General features: G+C 42.2%; 1 protein-coding gene across 13 annotated transcripts in view; it reads right to left on the bottom strand.

The window, feature by feature from the left end:
- The window catches only part of MYO3B (myosin IIIB), a 427138-nt gene that overhangs the window by 123195 nt on the left and 282585 nt on the right, over nucleotides 1-21358 (bottom strand). The window lies entirely within an intron of this gene.

Here is a 21358-nt window from a genome sequence, read left to right as displayed (position 1 = left end):
TTTTCATTCTGCTGAAAAAGCTTGCCTTACTGGGAAAGGACACTCAACTAAGAGCTTTTAAAATAACCTATACTTAATGTAACCTATAAAACTTCAGTTCTTTGTCAGCAACGAAAGGAGCTAAGAGAAAACCAGCCTCAGATCCAGAAATGGGATTCAAAGGCAGTGGTGAGGAAGAACACCGTGACCCAAAGAAATGCATGACCGTGGGCTAAGGGCCACAGCACAGCCAATGCAGCTGAATACACTTTACTGTGCTGAGAATCTGACTGGATCATCTTGGTTAATCCTCAGGTCAGTGCTAGCAGCACTGGTCCTACTTGAGTCCCTTTTTCACAGCTGAAGCTTGGCCTGATTTTATAACCTGCCTAGGTAGCATCTGGACATCCTGATCTAAACCCAGATCCAGTGGACACAGGACCTGTGTTCTCAGCCTCCAGCACCATTTTGTTATTGGACTCTTCCAGACAGTCACACAATCATATTTGGGAAACTTAATAAATGTTGCTTAGAGCGACTAACATTTAATTCTAGAAAACTTGCCAGGAAGTAAATTATATTAAGCTCAACTGTATCTAGAGATATTCCTTGATCCCTGACCTACTGACTTTTTATTTACCTTGTATCCATGGACTAATATTAAGATGAAGTACACTGTATCACACTCAAGATTCTAACTTGGTGGAAAGACTTAAGATTCTGTATAATTATAAAAACAACAGCCTCCCAGACATCATTCACTCATTACACATTTACTGAGAACCTTTGTCTCTTGCTGTTATCGGAGATACAGCAGTGACAAGGAAATCTAAGATTCCTATGCTCTTAAGAACCTACATTCTAGTGGGGAATGCAGACAACAAAGGAAAGAAATAAGTAAATATGCTAGCACATTAAGCAGAACTGCCAAAGAAGAAAATTGAAGCAGGAAAGGGGCATAAGAAGTGTTGGAGGCAGGGTCTGCAATTTTAGATTGAATGGCTGCAGGAAATGATACTTGAGTATAAGCCCTTAATAAATAAACAGGAATTGATGTCTTTGCATATATTTTCAAGCAAAAGCTCCTAAAGGGTAAAAAACATTACATTATAGCACGTAGAGGCTAGACAACTACTGTAAACACTTGGTGAAGGTTTAACAACACACCCTATGATATGTATTTATGATATATGTGTATATATTCATGACATATTTGTTCCAAAGCACCTGGGCTAGTACTAAAACACACCCACCTAATGGTATATTTTGAATTCTAAGTATACAACAATAATTTTTTTTGGTATAAGTTTTTTCAAATCCTCCATGGGACATATACAAAAAAACCTGGTTATTTAAAATTCAGATTGGAGTATCCTGCATTTTTACTTACTAAATATGGCAACCCTAACTTGTGCAGGTTCTTCATCAGGAAAATATAAACAAAAATTCTTGCCAAACGGGTGAAAGGAGTCCATTTTTGCTTTTAGGTAGGCAGAATAAAATATAAATTTAAAGATAGTAGGATTTTTAAGGACTTAAGAGATATATACATGGTCAGAAATTAGAAACACACACAAAGCAAGGCGTTATATTCATGTTTAGAATTTTGTGCTTCTGAAAGATGAATCCCTGAACTGGGACACTTGGGCTTGACAGATGGGAGAAAGATAACAATAGGTATCTGGGGTGGCTTCCTTTCTGTAACCCCTGTCTCTCCTTTGGGCAGGGTTACAAGGTGGCCTCTGGGTTGAGTTAATTTTGAGTTACAGCTTGACTTACACTTGAAAGCCTAAATTAGGCCAGGGCACAGGAAATTACCCATCTTTTTCATGCTGTAACTAGGAAAACTGAGGCTCAGAAAGGCTGATGTGACTTGTCCACATAAGTCAGAGGAAGAGACGGGTTTCATATCTACATTTTGGATGATGCTCTCGTCACCAGTACACCCTCAAAAGATATTATTTAGCCTAGTTTCCCTCTTTGAATTCTGAAAACAATGCCCAGTTCAGGGAAAGAAAAGCAAGAAATCCTGATATCAAGTGCATGATGAGCATGTCTGGAAACAACGAGGCGCAAAGACAGATGAGAGAGGGTATGGAGGGCAGCCCGGGTGGCTCAGTGGTTTCGCGCCGCCTCCAGCCCAGGGTGTGATCCTGGAGATCAGGGATCAAGTCCCGCATCAGGCTTCCTGCATGGAGCCTGTTTCTCCCTCTGCCTGTGTCTCTGCCTCTCTCTCTGTGTCTCTCATGAATAAATAAATAAAATCTTAAAAAGAGAGAGAGAGGATAGGGAGGGTAGGGAGAAACAATTCAAGGAATTTTTTAAAAATTAGGTGAAAATCCCTCAACAAGATTGTGCAGTCAGCAATTTCACAGTGGAGAAGCTCAAGGGCAGACAGTATGCAGGGCAATACTGATGTGAATACACATTTAGGTATGGATTGAGAGGGAGTGGGATTTAAAGACTAAGTGGCTGATGAACTGCCCAGCCAAAAGGAGGAAAGTGACACTGACTTTATTCTTTAATTTTTTATTTTGACCTAATTTTCATGTTTATAGTAAAGATGAAAGAATAACAGAAGAGATTCTGTATCTATATTTGGAGCAGATTCTCCAAATATTAGCAGTGTACACATGTGCCTTATCCTTTCTCTCTGCTCTCTCCTTCTCTTGGTACATGTATACTGATACCCAAACACATACACATGTAATTTTTTTCTGAGCCATTTGAGAGTCCATTGAACCTGATGTTTCTTTATCCCTAAATACTTCAGTGCATGCTTCTTAAAAGCAAAGGCACTCTCTTATGTGACCATAGTACAATAACCAAAATCAGGAAATTAACATTAATACAATACTATCATCCAACGTATATAATGTTCAGATTTTGCCAACTGCCCCGATAATGTCTTCTATTGAAAAGGAAAATTCTGGACTGTACACTGCATTTTCAGTAGTCATGTTTCTTTAGTCTCCTTTCATCTGGAATAGTTCCTCAGTCACCTTTCGTCTTTCAGTTTGAAGCCTACAGGTCAGAAATTTTGGAAAAGGTCTCTCTGTTTGGTCTGTCTGCTGTTTCTTCGTGATTAGATTCAGGTTATGCACATTTGGCAGGAAATCCACAGAAGTGATGTTGTGTTCTTCTCTGTGCATCCTCTCAGGAGGCACATGCTGTCAATTTGTCCAATTATTGGTGATGCTAACTTTCATCACTTGGTTAAAGTGCTGGCTGCCAGATCGTCCCACTGCCATTTCCTAATTACTAAGTATCTCATGGAGCTTTACTCTGCGACTATGTAAAAAGCTTGTGACTCCTTAGACTTTCACCTAGTTCTAGCATCCACTGAGGTTTTTTATCTAAAACAATGATTATTTTGGAAGTTGCCAATGATTATGTTTTTCATCATTCCTTTCATATTATTTCACATTTTATTGCAAGGGTTTACCCTGTTTCTTCCTTTCTTCATCCTTTCTCTCTCTCCTACCTTCCCACTTCCTTCTTACATTTTCTTCCTCTCTTCCTTTTTTTTTTCAATCAATGCAAATTAATGGACTCTTATTTTATTCAATACATTATATTCTTTTATTATCATTATCTACTTGGATACTGAATACTTGGATACTGTTGGATACTGAAATTGTCCTCATTTTGGCACTGCCTTAATTTTTTTTTGGGGGGGGCGGTGGGAGAGAGGGGTGCGGAGGGTCAGAGAGAGAATCTTAAACATGCTCTATGTCCAGCATGGAGCCCAACATGGGGCTCGATCTCACAACTCTGAAATCATGACCTGAGCCAAAACCAAGAGTCAGATGCTTAACCAACTGAGCCACCCAGGCACCCCTGGCACTGGCTTATTTTTAAAGGGTTAGGAGTCACAGGCTTCAAAATGAATGCCTCAGAAAAGTAGAACACTAAAAATTACACAGAGAAAGGTGAATGCCTCTGGAAGAACAAGAACTCCCTCTTCACTATTTATGAGTGCTTTTTTGGCATTAGGTGAGATGCTGTATATTTATATATATATTATCTCATTGAACTTTCTTGACTTGGTGAGGTAGACATTGTGCCATTTTGTCTTCCATTTAAAGACGAGGAAATGGAGAAAATAAGTTCATCAAGGTCTTACCCTTAGTGGTAGCATGTCTAGTGGACTATAGAGAGCCCCTGCTCTCAAGCACCAGGCAGCCCTACAAGTAAGTGAGGAAACCTTCAGGAAACGAAACAATCTTAGAAGCAAGTCTGCACTATTACTGGGGTAGCTGGACATTTGTTCCAGGATTTAATAAAGTCATCTGAACTTTTTGCATTTTTTATAAATGGGGCATTTGGAAACTGTCTACAAGTCCATCATCAGTCCAGGACCTTCTCTAACCTGCACCATGGAAACTGTCCACCCTTGCCTGAAATCCAGTGAGGAAAGCATAAAGAAAGAGTTCATTTTTGCCAATGTCAATTGATATAGATCCAGAAAAACATGAGTTGGCCAAGTCACCCAGGGAAGCATACCCATGGGACAAAACAAGAGAAAGTCAAATTCAAGAAGAGAGGAGAAAACTAAGGTAAGAGTAGAGCAGAGATTCTCAAGAAAGTAGTATGTATTCGAGTCTTTAGATCCCAGGTGAAGACAGGGCTATAGCTTTGTCCTCCTGGCAGGCTAACATACCAGATCCTTCTCCTGCAACAGTATCACTGCTTCCGCCACCACCACATCACCACTTTTAATATCAAGCTTCATATTCTATGAGAACATACTTAGGTGAAAAAGTATGTGGCATGCTAGTGAAACTAATGTAAACAACTGCCCTGCCTTAGAGAGAAAAACAATTGGATCTGAGAACAACATCCTCACACTCCCAGGAGGAACAAACTAAAAATAAAAGACAACAAGGTGCTTCCTGCCAGTCAGTAAATCCAATAAGCAAAGGAGATGCCTCAACCTGGCGCTGGGTAGTTAACCGTAAAGCCTGACTCCCTCCACCCGAGAGCAGCCATGTGGTTCTCAGAGCTAACAGCTGCCAAGCAGAACCCCTCAGATTAACCCATAGGTGGTGTTGAACCACTTCCCATTAAGATATTTGCAAAGCAAACAAAAATGATAGCCCCACTCTGAGTGCTGGGAGCCAGCCAGGAGCGCTGGCTGTTCTTGTTGACACAAAGAGCTCTCCCGGGAAGGTCTGGGCCAGAGCAAGGAAGGCCATTCCTGCCTGCGTCTCCAGACTGTGTTGATTTTAGGCCATTAGAATCTTGGTAACAGGGTCTGTTTATTATCTAATTTCCCAATCACAGTGGTCGCTAGAGCCCTGTTTCACCAAAGCTCTCTATTCCTGTCTTCCTGACCTAAACCATTCAGATGAAAAAACTTCAACCCTCCTCCTGTTTTGTCTACTCATCAAGGAGACAAGTCTGAGAAGTCACTGAGATACACAGAGAAAAAGTGTGGCATTACTACCATCAACAGCTTCTGTGGCGAACACTTACTTATGTTCCTGGTTCCTTCTTAGTTTAAAGTGACTAGGGCAATGCTAATGGGAAATATACTGGAATATTTGCACCCTTCAGGTAGAAGCCACTGATTTCACAAAACTTTACACATGGAGCAGAAACACTAATATTTTTTTCCTTTTAACCCAGAGAAGAAAATGAAATAAAGTTAGTAAAGTTGTGGAAATGTAAAAAGTTAATCCTCCTTCAACCCGCAGGATTATAATCTAGGTTTCCTTAAGTGTTGATGATAAAACACTCTTGTGCAATTCATTTTTACACAAATTCTGTTCCTGCAATATTTTCAATTTGAGCAAGTTTTCTTTACTCCAAGTGTTTTTCTTCTAATAGGCTCAATATGAAAAGGTATTTTTGTCAAAAACTCATTCTGAGTCTGTATATAACAAGGGAATGGATGAGGATACAAGCAAAGTGGTTATCAGACATATACTGAATTTCTAGAAATTCCTATACTCACAAAATTTGACACTGTAGGATGGGAACAAGGGATAATGAAATAGTCAGAAGAATTTGCCAGTTTGTCATTATTTGAAATTGTCCTTAGATTGGAAACCAGAACTTTAGAGGTGTAGGTATTAACTGTGTAAGGAGACAGAGATATTGAGAGAGAGAAGGAAAGAAAGAAGAAAAAGGAGAGAGCTAAAGAAAGATTTCTTTAAAAAAAGTAGAGGCATCATCATTCTAAAAAGACGATTTTTTTAAAAAAAGAGAGCTATTTGACATATAAAGTACAAAGTTAAAGAGTAACTTCTTAGGGACGCCTGGGGGTGACTCAGTGGTTCAGCAGTTGCCTTTGGCTCAGGGCGTGATCTTGGAGTTCTGGGATGAGTCCCACATCGTGCTCCCTTCATGGAGCCTGCTTCTCCCTCTGCCTAGGTCTCTGCCTTTCCCTGTGTCTCTCATGAATAAATAAATAAAAATCTTTTTTAAAAAAAGTGACTTTTTGGAATCTTGAACACATGATTTAGTTTTAGATGATATTTATGCAAATAAAATTAAATGTCACTGGACCAAAGTTTTCTGTAAATGTTCATTTTCTAGAAAGTGATCCAACTTTACAGGTCCACTCTGCAGAGCTCATGCCATCATTTGCTGACAGCCTTATTTGCTGATGGCAAATGTATTCGTGTCCTCAGGTGTTTACATTATAGGCTTTGGTGGGGTGGTGGTGTAACTTCAGCTATACATAAGATATTTTGAACATATCAGAAATTGGTTTTCATGCCAAACTGTCCAAATCATTTCTGAAGATGCTGCATGTTTGTCTGATACACGAGGCATAAAACATTGCCTTGAAGTGTGGATTTCATGTAGGCGTGGGGGAGGGGACAGTGGTCAGAGAACCTAAGTAAAAAATGTGTTCTAACGTCATTTCTGCTTAAGTTTACTATATCTGGTTTCTAGAAACCAACCCTAAATTTTTTTTTTTTAAGATTTATTTATTTGGGCAGCCCTGGTGGCCCAGCGGTTTGGCACCGCCTTCAGCCCAGGGTGTGATCCTGAAGACCCAGGATTGAGTCCCACATCGGGCTCCCTGCATGGAGCCTGCTTCTCCCTCTGTCTGTGTCTCTGCCTCTCTCTCTGTCTCTCTCATGAATAAATAAATAAAATCTTTAAAAAAAGAAGACTTATTTATTTGATAGAAAGAGAGCGTGCGCACAAGAGAGCACAAGCAGGGGGTGGAGAGAGGGAGAAGCAGGCTCCCTACTGAGCAGGGAGCCTGACATGGGGCTTGATCCCTGGACCTTGGGATCATGACCTGAGCCAAAGTCAGATGCTTAACTGTCTGAGGCACCCAGGCACCCCTCAACCATCCTTAAATTAAGATAAATTAATCTTAGAGAGTTACCTGCCAATAATTGAGCTTCATAAAGGAAAACACATAATTAAGCATCTCCCCAAATCTGTGTCTTATTTTTGAGTTAGGCAGTTAGATCCATCACAGAAAAATGAGACAATGTTAACATTTCTCTTCACTTATTTTTTTAGCTCTGTGCTGTTTCTGAGAAGGCCAGATTCCTAATTTATTAAAAATCAATTATTATGTTCAAGTCAAACTCAATGTAAGTAAGAATCATTTCTTAAGGTCAAACTAATAAAATTTACTTTTGGATTCAACAGAAATAAAAATTCAAAGAGCACACATTCATTACTCCATTCATCAATTACCTTTATGCTTATAATGGCCCATGATTCTAGATCCAGATTTAGTTGAGCTATCCAGAAGTAAGTGACAGTTTCAACCCTGGAGTTGATTATCTCATATAGTAATAACAGTTAACATTTTTGTGCATTTACTACATGCTAAGTAGTCTTCTAAACATTTCCTATAGCTTATTCTCACAACAGCCATACGAGGAAGACACTATTATTAGACATATGCTTTGACTTGCCCAAGGTCATTGAACTAGTCAGACACAGACCTGAGCCTAGATGGAAGCAATCTGGCTCTAGAGTCTGTAGCCTAAACTGCTTCCTCTGCCTGCATGGTGCCTCTGCACACACTGGACAGGAATCAGACTCAGATACTGTTGGGGCCAGGCCATGAATTAAGCAGGCCATGAGTAGGTATCAATGAAAGACAACTTCTACACAGTTCCAGCAGACTGCTGCTAGATTCCAATTTTTCAAAAGCCATCAAAAATCTGAATTGTTCCATGAAATCTTTTTATTTTTATATGTTGGAAACTAATTAAAAATTTCAAAAACATTGTGCAGGCCAAACAAAATATGTCTGCAGACCATATTCCTCCACTCAATGACTGTATGTGTACATCTTTCAGCTTATAGAATATGGTCCAAAATATTTGGCGCATCTTTTAAGTCTCCCATGTCTTGGCTCCCACCTGCCTTATTGCCTGTTGTAGTACTCTCTGCATCATGCCACTCCCACCCCTCTCCCCCTCAGCCTTTATCCCATTGGACACCTCACCTTCCCAGAACACCCCCTGAACATCCTGTCTCACGGCTGGACCACAGCTCACTTTTTCTCCCACCTGGGATGTTCTTCTCCTACCTCTAGTCTGCTTCAAGGCCCTGCAGGAGGTGCCACATGCATGATACCTTGAAAGATGGGTAAAATATAACAGGTAAAGAAAGAACTGGCAAGGAAATTCTATTCCAAAGGAATAGCACAAATAGATATACAGAAACTGGAAAACAAAAGACCTACTAAAAACCACCAAACAGCTCCAAATATTTTAACAGAGGCCTCCAATCTCTGGAATTTGGTCCTATAAAGAAAATTTAGACTGCTGACATTCTTGACATCCACAATCCTTCTAAAAGGCTCCTTTGCATAAGGATCACTGATGATTTAAGGTTTGTTGAAATAGTTCAGATAAATATTTATGTACAGCCATAGGCAAATCCACAAGGAAAAATATAACTCAAAACAGATTTTTCACTGAAGCTCCTTTCAGCTGGTGATAAGGTTTCTGGCTTCAAAAAGGTTTTGAAAATAAATGTGACCAATTAATATTTTAAAAATCAAGCAACTCTAAGAAGGCCCTAATAATCGAGTAAGCTCTGAAAAGTTATCATGTGAGGGTGTGCCAGTGGAATCCTGGCCATATTGGCAAGGGTGAGTCAGGTCCAAAGTCAACCTCAGATTTATTCCTGAGATAAAAGCCAGGAACACAAGAAAATAAAATCTGGCTCTCAAGTTAAAAGCAGAAAGTGATCATTGTTCAAAGTTTTTAAAGTGCTGGAATCCTCGAAGCTTATTTTTAATCTAAAGCCCTAGAGCAAAGCCAGAGGAGTTTTGACCCTTCATATCAGGTTAGCTTCACAGTAACCTTTTAAATACCACTATTACTACCACTATTGCTACCACTTCTATTACTACAAGCAACAGCAGCTTGTCATCAACCCTTGGGCATTCATTATGCATCTAGAACTATGCTAGTTCCCTTGCATAGATCATTTCTAATCCTTACACTCATCAGAAAGATGAAGGAACTTGACCAAAGACTCAGAGTTTATAAGGAGTTGAACTAAGATTTAAACCTGGGACTGTCACCGAGGCCCATCTGCTTCTACCCAAATGAGGTAACACAAAGAGTAACACTGTTGGTGTTTCATAAAAGAAGGCCACCATCTCTACCACTGCTCTCATTCCTCCTGCCTACCTCCTCTAGGGTCCATATGAGGTCTTCTAATGCTTTAGTGCATTGATTTGGCCACAGTGGTAGAAAGTTTGTTGGAGGGCACTAGCCTCCTGAGGGAGTGAAATGGAAGTGGAAGGAAAACTGAGCATGGGGACTGAAGGCTGGGAGAGGAAAGGTCCTCCTGATACGTAAGAAAAATTTTGTTTTGTTTAATCTTCTTAGCTGTGCCCCATATTTCTGCAATGACCCCCCACGCAGAATGTTTGTCAAGATATGTGGCAATCTGTACTTTCACAGCCCACATGAAAATCTGGCCCACAGTCGGCCCTGACTGGGAGGCTGTTTCTCTGGCTCATCGATTCTGAGGTCAGCCCAATTGGCTCCAAGCCCCAGAGCTGCAAGGATGACACACGGGAGAAATATGTGCTCATTTTCCCCTCTTGCAAGGTGCCAGCTCTTCTCGAGCTGCCTGAGTCATGAAGATTCCCATCACTCTGAGTCTGAATCCTCACTGAAGTGGCCCACACGAAGCAGCTTCTCTGGAGGTATGTTACATACAGGCTGCCGGGTAAAAACATGTGCACCAGCATTATCAATCTCCTGCCTCCCTTGTAGGGGCTTCTTTTTACACAACAATAGGCTAGCTGTGCTAAAGAATGTCAAATAAAAGCCTTGTGATGGCTTTGCCATATGCAGGCCAAATTAAATTAAGGAGCATAATCCTCACCATTGTACTTACCAGCATTAAAATACAGGATTACCATCATAGGAACAAAGCCCCATGACATAAAAGACTATTTCCTTTCTGTCATTCACTGTACATAGTTACAGGCTAATGTAGGAAGTGGAGCAGAGAAGTGCCATACCAACCACTGATTTCTACTTTCTTTTTTTTTAATTTTTATTTATTTATTTATGATAGTCATATATATATATAGAGAGAGGCAGAGACATAGGCAGAGGGAGAAGCAGGCTCCATGCACCAGGAGCTCGACGTGGGATTCGATCCTGGGTCTCCAGGATCGCGCCCTGGGGCAAAGGCAGGCGCGAGAAGGCTGCGCCACCCAGGGATCCCTGATTTCTACTTTCAACCTGGATTGCCTTCTCCTTAGCCAAGTTAGCTCCCACCTCACCATATGCAGATGAGAGCAACTTCTCCATGAAGCTTTATCCCGAGACTTCCGTGCTGGAATTATTTTTTCTACCAATCACAGGATAACAGTTTTATGCCAATTAGGGTTTATTCCTTAGCTGGCTGTGATTTAAGATTTGTTACAATGACAGTTATGAAGAGCACAGAGCAGAAAAAAAGCCATAGGCTAAGTATCTGGAGCCTGGAACCTAGATTGGCAGCAGAATGTACTAGTATCTTAAAAAGTGTCATCTCTGGACTCAGAAGGCCTACATCCAAATCCTGACTCTATCATTTTACTAAACAACGTTGGCAAATCACTTGTAATATCTTTTTTTTAAAGCTTCCACAAAGGCAATTTATTAATAGAAAATAATAACTTGAGGACTCCTGTTCATCAACAGCAACTGCAGCAACCCCCTCTTCCTGTGGGTGCTGTTGGAGGGGATGTGGCCGACATCCTCAATCCACCCGATCTTCACTCCTGAACAGGCAAGGGCTCTAAGGGCGACTAGGACCCAGGTCCAGGGGTCTTGTTCCATTTCCTTCGTGACCTGGAGTTTGATGTGGAGGGCAGTGATGCCCAGCAACTTCACCTCTGGGCTACATCCTGGGCAGCCAACATGGCAGCATAGGGAGAGGACTCATCTGGGTCAGCCTTCACCTTCATCCCACCAGTCACATGGCAGATGGTTTCAGACATGAACAGAAGTGTCATTGAAGAATGCAAAGATGTGTCAGATACCAAACACATTCTCTCCTTTAGCTACCTGAGGTCCAAGGCTGATGACCTGTTCTTCCTTCCCTTTGGAGGTGCCATTTCTGCATGTCTTCTCCAGATTCCACCACCAGAAAGCAAATTACTTGTAATATCTTAATGTCAGAAATTATAAAATCTGTACCTCTTTCATAGCATAGTTATATAAGGATTAAATAAGGTAACACATGTAGAACACTTAATACAGTGCCCATGAATTTGTTAATAAGTGTCAAATGTTAGTTGTTTTTACTGTTGGAGAGAGAAGCTCTGATTTCAAACCCAGACTTGCCATTTGTTCTCTTTGTGACATGGGTGAACTTCCAGATTAGCTAATTAGGGGCAGGAGTAGGTAAATCGGATATCTTCAACTCAGAAGACTGGTTTCTAGGCCACCATTTGGGACCTACTTATCTCAGCCTTGTCTGGTTTGGTTTACTTATCAATAATATGGAGTCAGTAATGCCACCCAAGAGGCTAGAATGAGAATCATATTGAGATGATTATGGGAAAAGACCTGGATTCACAACAAATGTTGAGTAAGTCTTTTTTTTTTTTAATTTATTTTTTATTGGCGTTCAATTTACTAACATACAGAATAACCCCCAGTGCCTGTCACCCATTCACTCCCACCCCCCGCCCTCCTCCCCTTCTACCACCCCTAGTTCGTTTCCCAGAATTAGCAGTCTTTACGTTCTGTCTCCCTTTCTGATATTTCCCACACATTTCTTCTCTCTTCCCTTATATTCCCTTTCACTATTATTTATATTCCCCAAATGAATGAGAACATATAATGTTTGTCCTTCACCGACTGACTTACTTCACTCAGCATAATACCCTCCAGTTCCATCCACGTTGAAGCAAATGGTGGGTATTTGTCATCTCTAATAGCTGAGTAATATTCCATTGTATACATAAACCACATCTTCTTTATCCATTCATCTTTCGTTGGACACCGAGGCTCCTTCCACAGTTTGGCTATCGTGACCATTGCTGCTATAAACATCGGGGTGCAGGTGTCCCGGCGTTTCATTGCATTTGTATCTTTGGGGTAAATCCCCAACAGTGCAATTGCTGGGTCGTAGGGCAGGTATATTTTTAACTGTTTGAGGAACCTCCACACAGTTTTCCAGAGTGGCTGCACCAGTTCACATTCCCACCAACAGTGTATGAGGGTTCCCTTTTCTCCGCATCCTCTCCAACATTTGTTGTTTCCTGCCTTGTTAATTTTCCCCATTCTCACTGGTGTGAGGTGGTATCTCATTGTGGTTTTGATTTGTATTTCCCTGATGGCAAGTGATGCAGAGCATTTTCTCATATGCATGTTGGCCATGTCTATGTCTTCCTCTGTGAGATTTCTCTTCATGTCTTTTGCCCATTTCATGATTGGATTGTTTGTTTCTTTGGTGTTGAGTTTAATAAGTTCTTTATAGATCTTGGAAACTAGCCCTTTATCTGATATGTCATTTGCAAATATCTTCTCCCATTTTGTAGGTTGTCTTTGAGTTTTGTTGACTGTATCCTTTGCTGTGCAAAAGCTTCTTATCTTGATGAAGTCCCAATAGTTCATTTTTGCTTTTGTTTCTTTTGCCTTCGTGGATGTATCTTGCAAGAAGTTACTATGGCCGAGTTCAAAAAGGGTGTTGCCTGTGTTCTTCTCTAGGATTTTGATGGAATCTTGTCTCACATTTAGATCTTTCATCCATTTTGAGTTTATCTTTGTGTATGGTGAAAGAGAGTGGTCTAGTTTCATTCTTCTGCATGTGGATGTCCAATTTTCCCAGCACCATTTATTGAAGAGACTGTCTTTCTTCCAATGGATAGTCTTTCCTCCTTTATCGAATATTAGTTGCCCATAAAGTTCAGGGTCCACTTCTGGATTCTCTATTCTGTTCCACTGATCTATGTGTCTGTTTTTGTGCCAGTACCACACTGTCCTGATGACCACAGCTTTGTAGTACAACCTGAAATCTGGCATTGTGATGCCCCCAGATATGGTTTTCTTTTTTAAAATTCCCCTGGCTATTCGGGGTCTTTTCTGATTCCACACAAATCTTAAAATAATTTGTTCTAACTCTCTGAAGAAAGTCCATGGTATTTTGATAGGGATTGCATTAAACGTGTATATTGCCCTGGGTAACATTGACATTTTCACAATATTAATTCTGCCAATCCATGAGCATGGAATATTTTTCCATCTCTTTGTGTCTTCCTCAATTTCTTTCAGAAGTGTTCTATAGTTTTGAGGGTATAGATCCTTTACATCTTTGGTTAGGTTTATTCCTAGGTATCTTATGCTTTTGGGTGCAATTGTAAATGGGATTGACTCCTTAATTTCTCTTTCTTCAGTCTCATTGTTAGTGTATAGAAATGCCACTGACTTCTGGGCACTGATTTTGTATCCTGCCACGCTACCGAATTGCTGTATGAGTTCTAGCAATCTTGGGGTGGAGACTTTTGGGTTTTCTATGTAGAGTATCATGTCATCGGCGAAGAGGGAGAGTTTGATTTCTTCTTTGCCAATTTGAATGCCTTTAATGTCCTTTTGTTGTCTGATTGCTGAGGCTAGGACTTCCAGTACTATGTTGAACAGCAGTGGTGAGAGTGGACATCCCTGTCTTGTTCCTGATCTTAGGGGAAAGGCTCCCAGTGCTTCCCCATTGAGAATGATATTTGCTGTGGGCTTTTCATATATGGCTTTTAAGATGTCGAGGAATGTTCCCTCTATCCCTACACTCTGAAGAGTTTTGATCAGGAATGGATGCTGTATTTTGTCAAATGCTTTCTCTGCATCCAATGAGAGGATCATATGGTTCTTGGTTTTTCTCTTGCTGATATGATGAATCACATTGATTGTTTTACGGGTGTTGAACCAGCCTTGTGTCCCAGGGATAAATCCTACTTGGTCATGGTGAATAATTTTCTTAATGTACTATTGGATCCTATTGGCCAGTATCTTGTTGAGAATTTTTGCATCCATGTTCATCAGGGATATTGGTCTGTAATTCTCCTTTTTGGTGGGGTCTTTGTCTGGTTTTGGAATTAAGGTGATGCTGGCTTCATAGAACGAATTTGGAAGTACTCCATCTCTTTCTATCTTTCCAAACAGCTTTAGGAGAATAGGTATGGTTTCTTCTTTAAACGTTTGATAAAATTCCCCTGGGAAGCCATCTGGCCCTGGACTCTTGTGTCTTGGGAGGTTTTTGATGACTGCTTCAATCTCCTCCCTGGTTATTGGCCTGTTCAGGTTTTCTATTTCTTCCTGTTCCAGTTTTGGTAGTTTGTGGCTTTCCAGGAATGCGTCCATTTCTTCTAGATTGCCTAATTTATTGGCATATAGCTGTTCATAATATGTTTTTAAAATCGTTTGTATTTCCTTGGTGTTGGTAGTGACCTCTCCTTTCTCATTCATGATTTTATTAATTTGAGTCTTCTCTCTCTTCTTTTTAATAAGGCTGGCTAATGGTTTATCTATCTTATTAATTCTTTCAAAGAACCAACTCCTGGTTCTGTTGATCTGTTCCACAGTTCTTCTGGTCTCAATTTCGTTGAGTTCTGCTCGAATCTTTATTAACTCCCTTCTTCTCTTGGGTGTAGGATCTATTTGCTGTTTTTTCTCTAGCTCCTTTATGTGTAAGGTTAGCTTTTGTATTTGAGTTCTTTCCTGTTTTTGAATGGATGCTTGTATTGCCATGTATTTCCCCCTTAGGACTGCTTTTGCTGCATCCCAAAGATTTTGAACGGTTGTATCTTCATTCTCATTAGTTTCCATGAATCTTTTTAATTCTTCCTTAATTTCCTGGTTGACCCTTTTATCTTTTAGCAGGATGGTCCTTAACCTCCACGTGTTTGAGGTCCTTCCAAACTTCTTGTTGTGATTTAGTTCTAATTTCAAGGCATTATGGTCTGAGAATATGCAGGGGACAATCCCAATCTTTTGGTATCGGTTCAGACCCAATTTGTGACCCAATATGTGGTCTATTCTGGAGAAAGTTCCATGTGCGCTTGAGAAGAATGTGTATTCAGTTGAGTTTGGATGTAAAGTTCTGTAGATATCTGTGAAATCCATCTGGTCCAGTGTATCATTTAAAGCTCTCGTTTCTTTGGAGATGTTGTGCTTAGAAGACCTATCGAGTATAGAAAGAGCTAGATTGAAGTCACCAAGTATAAGTGTATTATTATCTAAGTATTTCTTCACTTTGGTTAATAATTGATTGATATATTTGGCAGCTCCCACATTCGGGGCATATATATTGAGGATTGTTAAGTCCTCTTGTTGAATAGATCCTTTAAGTATGATATAGTGTCCCTCTTCATCTCTCACTACAGTCTTTGGGGTAAATTTTAGTTTATCTGATATAAGGATGGCTACCCCTGCTTTCTTTTGAGGACCATTCGAATGGTAAATGGTTCTCCAACCTTTTATTTTCAGGCTGTAGGTGTCCTTCTGTCTAAAATGAGTCTCTTGTAGACAGCAAATAGATGGGTCCTGCTTTTTTATCCAGTCTGAAACCCTGCGCCTTTTGATGGGGTCATTAAGCCCGTTCACATTCAGAGTTACTATTGAGAGATATGAGTTTAGTGTCATCATGATATCTATTCAGTCCTTGTTTTTGTGGACTGTTCCACTGGACTTCTTCTTAAAGGGGAATTTTAAGAGTCCCCCTTAAAATTTCTTGCAGAGCTGGTTTGGAGGTCACATATTCTTTTAGTTGCTGCCTGTCTTGGAAGCTCTTTATCTCTCCTTCCATTTTGAATGAGAGCCTTGCTGGATAAAGGATTCTTGGTTGCATGTTCTTCTCATTTAGGACCCTGAATATATACTGCCAGCCCTTTCTGGCCTGCCAGGTCTCTGTGGAGAGGTCTGCTGTTACCCTAATACTCCTCCCCATAAAAGTCAGGGATTTCTTGTCTCTTGCTGCTTTAAGGATCTTCTCTTTATCTTTGGAATTTGCAAGCTTCACTATTAAATGTCGAGGTGTTGAACGGTTTTTATTGATTTTAGGGGGGGATCTCTCTATTTCCTGGATCTGAATGCCTGTTTCCCTTCCCAGATTAGGAAAGTTTTCAGCTAGAATTTGTTCAAATACATATTCTGGCCCTCTGGCCCTTTCGGCGCCCTCGGGAACCCCAATTAAACGTAGGTTTTTCTTTCTCAGGCTGTCGTTTATTTCCCTTAATCTATCTTCATGGTCTTTTAATTGTTTGTCTCTTTTTTCCTCAGTTTCCCTCTTTGCTATCAACTTGTCTTCTATGTCACTCACCCGTTCTTCCATCTCGTTAACCCTCGTCGTTAGGACTTCTAGTTTGGATTGCATCTCATTCAATTGATTTTTAATTTCTGCCTGATTAGCTCTAAATTCTGCAGTCATGAAGTCTCTTGAGTCCTTTATACTTTTTTCTAGAGCCACCAGTAGCTGTATAATAGTGCTTCTGAATTGGCTTTCTGACATTGAATTGTAATCCAGATTTTGTAACTCTGTGGGAGAGAGGACTGTTTCTGATTCTTTCTTTTGAGGTGAGGTTTTCCTTCTAGTCATTTTGCTCAGTGCAGAGTGGCCAAAAGCAAGTTGTATTGGGAAAAAGAGAAAAAGAGAGGAGAGAAAGAAGGAAAGAAAAGAGAAAGAGAAAAAAAAAGGAAGAAAAAAAACGAAAAAAAAAAAGATGAAAAAGAGAAAGAAAAAGAAATGAGAAAAAAAGGGGGTGGGGGAAGGAAACAAATCAAAAAGCAAAACAAAACAAAACAAAACAAAAAAAGAACCACGGGGGAGTATCTTCTGATTCTGTGTACTTTAAGTCCCTTGGCTTCTTCTGGAAGTTGTCAGTCTAGCTGGTGTTCTGGGGGAGGGGCCTGTTGTGCTGATTTTCAGGTGTTAGCAGTTGGGGGAGCTGCTGTGCCCCTGCCTGGTGCAGGGCTCAGTGGGGGTTGTTTTACCCCGTGAGGCCGCAGGAGGTACAGCCCCAGTGGCGGGGCCAGCTCTGGAAACCTGGATTCAGCCCCCGCAGGAACTCCGGAGCTCTCGGTCTGCAGGGCCTGGAGGCTCCGGGGCGGGGCCGCTGATCTGCTCAGCTCGGGACAGGTGCTTCCTTGCTGTCCTGGGCCCTCCCGGCCTCTGCCTGTCCCGGGGGAGGCCGGATCCTGGGCTGTGTCCCGGCGCTCTGTGCTCCGGAGCCTGCGCTGTTGGATTCGCGCTCCCGCCCCGCAGCCCCCTCCGCGGAGCTGCCGCCCAAGCCCCTCCGAGCTGCTCCTGGAACCGCGCAGGCCCCTCTGCACGGAGCCTCTTCCTCTGCCCGAGCCCCTCCGAGCTGCTCCCGGGGCCGCGCAGCCCTCTCCGCGGAGCCGCCGCCCGAGCCCCTCCTGGCTGCTTCGGGTCCCGCCAGGTCCCGCCGTGCACGCTGCAGCGCTTAGGGAGCTCGGGGCACTCTCCTGGGCGCGCAGTTGCTCTGTTACTGTCCCAGGGAACCCGAGGGCATCCTCGCCCTCCTGGGTCCTGCTCCAACTCCCCGCGAGCCCCTTTCCCCCGGGAAGGTCGGTGCAGCTCCTGCTCTCCGGGACGGGGCTCTCGCCCCGGCCTCAGCCCGGCTCCTCGCGGGGCCCCTCCCCCTTGGAGGCCTTTGTTTCTTTATTTCTTTTTCCCGTCTTCCTACCTTGATAGATGCGCGAACTCTTCTCACTGTAGCATTCCAGCTGGTCTCTCTTTAATTCTCAGGCCGAATTGATAGATTTTTAGGATAATTTGAAGGTTTTCTAGGTAATTTGGTGGAGACAGGTGATTTGGAGACCCTACTCTTCCGCCATCTTGCTCCTCCCCCCAAATGTTGAGTAAGTCTGAATGATTATATTGTTCTGTTCTCAGCAATATTTCTTGTCATGTTTGGGTCTTCGTTAAGACCTCTTCTTGATTTTGCCTTCCCTTTATCTTTCCCTGGTACCTATCTACTCCCATCACTACCCCTTCAGGACTCTTCTGGCACACGGTGTTGGTTGGTTCTGCAACCCCTTTCTTCTTTGCCTACTCTCTCCCGCAAAGCTGCAAATGCCCATGCTCACATTCCCAGCTTTCCTTGCAGCTCCTTGGCAGAGCCACCTGGGCAAATTGGTAATCACTGGCCAGTGAGATGTGAGGGCAGTGTCCTAGAGACTTTAGGGAAACAGAGACAGACTCCTGAGGACGGCACCTTGGCCATCCACCTCTTCCTTCCTGCTTTTGACATTTCCACATGAAGTAAGGTTCAGTGCTGCTTCAGCCACCTTGTGACCGTAAGTGGGGGCATTGCTGATGCACTGAAAGTAGCAAAGAGATGACGAGAGCCCATATCCCTAATGAATCCCTGAGCAACTGAGCCAGTGCTGGAACTTTTGTGTTTAGACTTCTATCCTGAGGGATTCTTAAACATATTAGTTGGACGGTATATTAATTGCTAAGAGCATCATCATTGGCATGACTTAGCTTTTTTCTTGGTCTGCTCATCTCTTTCCCTGTCACTCCTCCTCCCCCCAGTTTCTTTCCTCTCAACCCCTGAGTTGATCCATCAAACACAGAGGGCACAAATAAATGAGTCCCCTAGCTCCCCAGAATAGGCATGTCCTGATGGACTATCTGATGAATCAATCCAGATCCTATCGTTACTGCCATCACCCAAAGATTGAACAAGGAGAATATTTCTTTCATAAAAATCTAAGCCTTTAGAGTGGTGTTGGAAGTTATCTCAATAAACTTATCAAGTACCCACTGCATGTAATGGACACAGGAAGAAGATTCAGCCTTCACCTTTGAGAAGCTGACCTGCTAGCATATAGTCAACCACAACACTGGGCAATACATGAAGAGCTACAGAGAGTGATAAACCGAAGTGTGGTCCGAGGACCCTGTCTATGAGCCATTACTGCTCACAATGTCGTAAGGAGCTTGTGTCAGAATGTAAATCAACTTATCACCAAGGACATTGTTTAGCTGAGCTGATATATTTTTCATAGCAAGACTTTCTTGATGAAGAAAGCAGTGGGTTGATTTACATTCTGATATAAGTTCATTATCTGGTCGTGAACCAGCATTTCGAGTAGTTATGTTAAAATGAAATAAAAAGGTTCAAGGAGCATTGAAGAGAATAGGTCTTCATGGAGGAAAGGGATATGACAACATATCTTGATGAGATAGCTAAGAACTGAACAGAAAGGCAGGAGCAAAGGCAGAGGTAGGTGCTCTAGTAAAAAAAAAAAGTCGATCACACAGGGGGCATATCAGGGCATAATTGGAGGTGAGTCTGGAAGACAGAGTACAGCAAGGTTGGAGAAAGAGGCTTGATATGGTACGCTGAGAAGTCTGAACTTCTTTTGGTCTAAAATGGGAAGCCATTAAAGTTCTTTGAAAAGTCAGAATATGCTTTAGGACCATTGATCAGATGTCAGAAATAAAAGCTGGTCTATAAAGAAGAAAATCACAAGAGAGAAAAAACAAGATAATGGCAGGCCTGGACTTGGAAGGAGGCTAAGAAAATGACTGAAGGTGAGGTTAAATGAGAAGCAGGGATCAAAAATGACTGCCAGAAAGAAAAAAAATGACTGCCAGGTTTCAAGGCTAGGTCACTAGAGTGTTGACACAACCCACAACAGTGAGAGGGTCAGGCACAGAAGGTGGTTTGCTGGGGACTTTCCTGCTGAGGGCCTGGTGCATCAATCAGAAACACAGGGCCAGGGCAGCCCAGGTAGCTCAGCGGTTTAGTGCCACCTTTGGCCCAGGCCCTGATCCTGGAGACCCAGGATCAAGTCCCACGTCAGGCTCCCTGCATGGAGCCTGCTTCTCCCTCGGCCTATGTCTCTGTCTCTGTGTCTCTTATGAGTAAATAAAGAAAATCTTAAAAAAGAAAGAAAGAAAGAAACAAACAAACAAACAGGGCCAAGAGGGTTGGAAGTGGAAGTGAGGGCTTCAGAAAAGACCTGAGAACTGTGCTCAGTGAGTTGGGAGTTGGTACCAGAACACACCAGTGAGAGGATATCATCCAGGTAAGGAGTAAGTAAAGAAGAAAGTCAAGGACTTGGAGAACTGCCTCATTTCAATGGTGGGCAGCTGAGGAGGACGGGGCCAGAGAAGACAGAGACCAAGAATGTCTTAGAGGAAGAGCCTGAAGCCTGCAGGTCCACAGACACCCAAGGAAAAGGGCAATCTGACGCCAGCATAGCCCTCGGAGCTGATGCCACAAAGTATGTAGAAGACGAGGCTCTAACACCTGGGAGAGCAGTTGTAGAGACACAGGGAGGGCCCAGATCAGATTTCAGCATTGAGGAGGGAGGGGCAGGTGAGGGAAGGAGGCAGCTGGAGGAAAGGACCATGAAGGAAGGCATTAGCCTGTGCCAGGAAAGGACCTGTAATCTTTTGAGATGAGAGCAAAGGAAGAAAGAACAGCTGAAGAGAAAGAGCAAGTCTGAAATGCAGGGAAGTGAAGCTGCAGTTGCTCGCAGCACTGTCCTGATACTGCGTAAAGTCAGCCACCAGCTGAGGCTGGGGGGGGGTCAGGCTTGGGCTGGAGCCAGAGCCATGCACCAGACTGGTTCACTGACTTGTCCAAGGTCAAACGGCTGGAAAATGTCAGCTCTAGGACCAGAACCCAAGTCTTCCACCTGCCAAGTTCAGTGGTCTTTCTGCTGCATCAGAAATTCTACACTTTATTATTCTAGTTTGAGGTGACAGGCCCATAATATTTCCTCCAGTACCCTTGAACGAGCTATTCTATTGGGAAAGCAGTCTCCTTTATAAGCAGTCCAACAACACTTTGATACCATTAGAAAAGTACTGATAATGTAATTTGTCAGGTCTCAAAAATATTCATAAGAAATTTTTAAAAATTAAGAAATATTCTTAAAAATTATAAATCAAAACC

The sequence above is a fragment of the Canis lupus genome, chromosome 36, assembly GCF_003254725.2.
Source record: "Canis lupus dingo isolate Sandy chromosome 36, ASM325472v2, whole genome shotgun sequence".
Lineage (NCBI taxonomy): Eukaryota > Metazoa > Chordata > Mammalia > Carnivora > Canidae > Canis > Canis lupus.
This window is presented reverse-complemented; position numbering and strand designations above follow the sequence as displayed.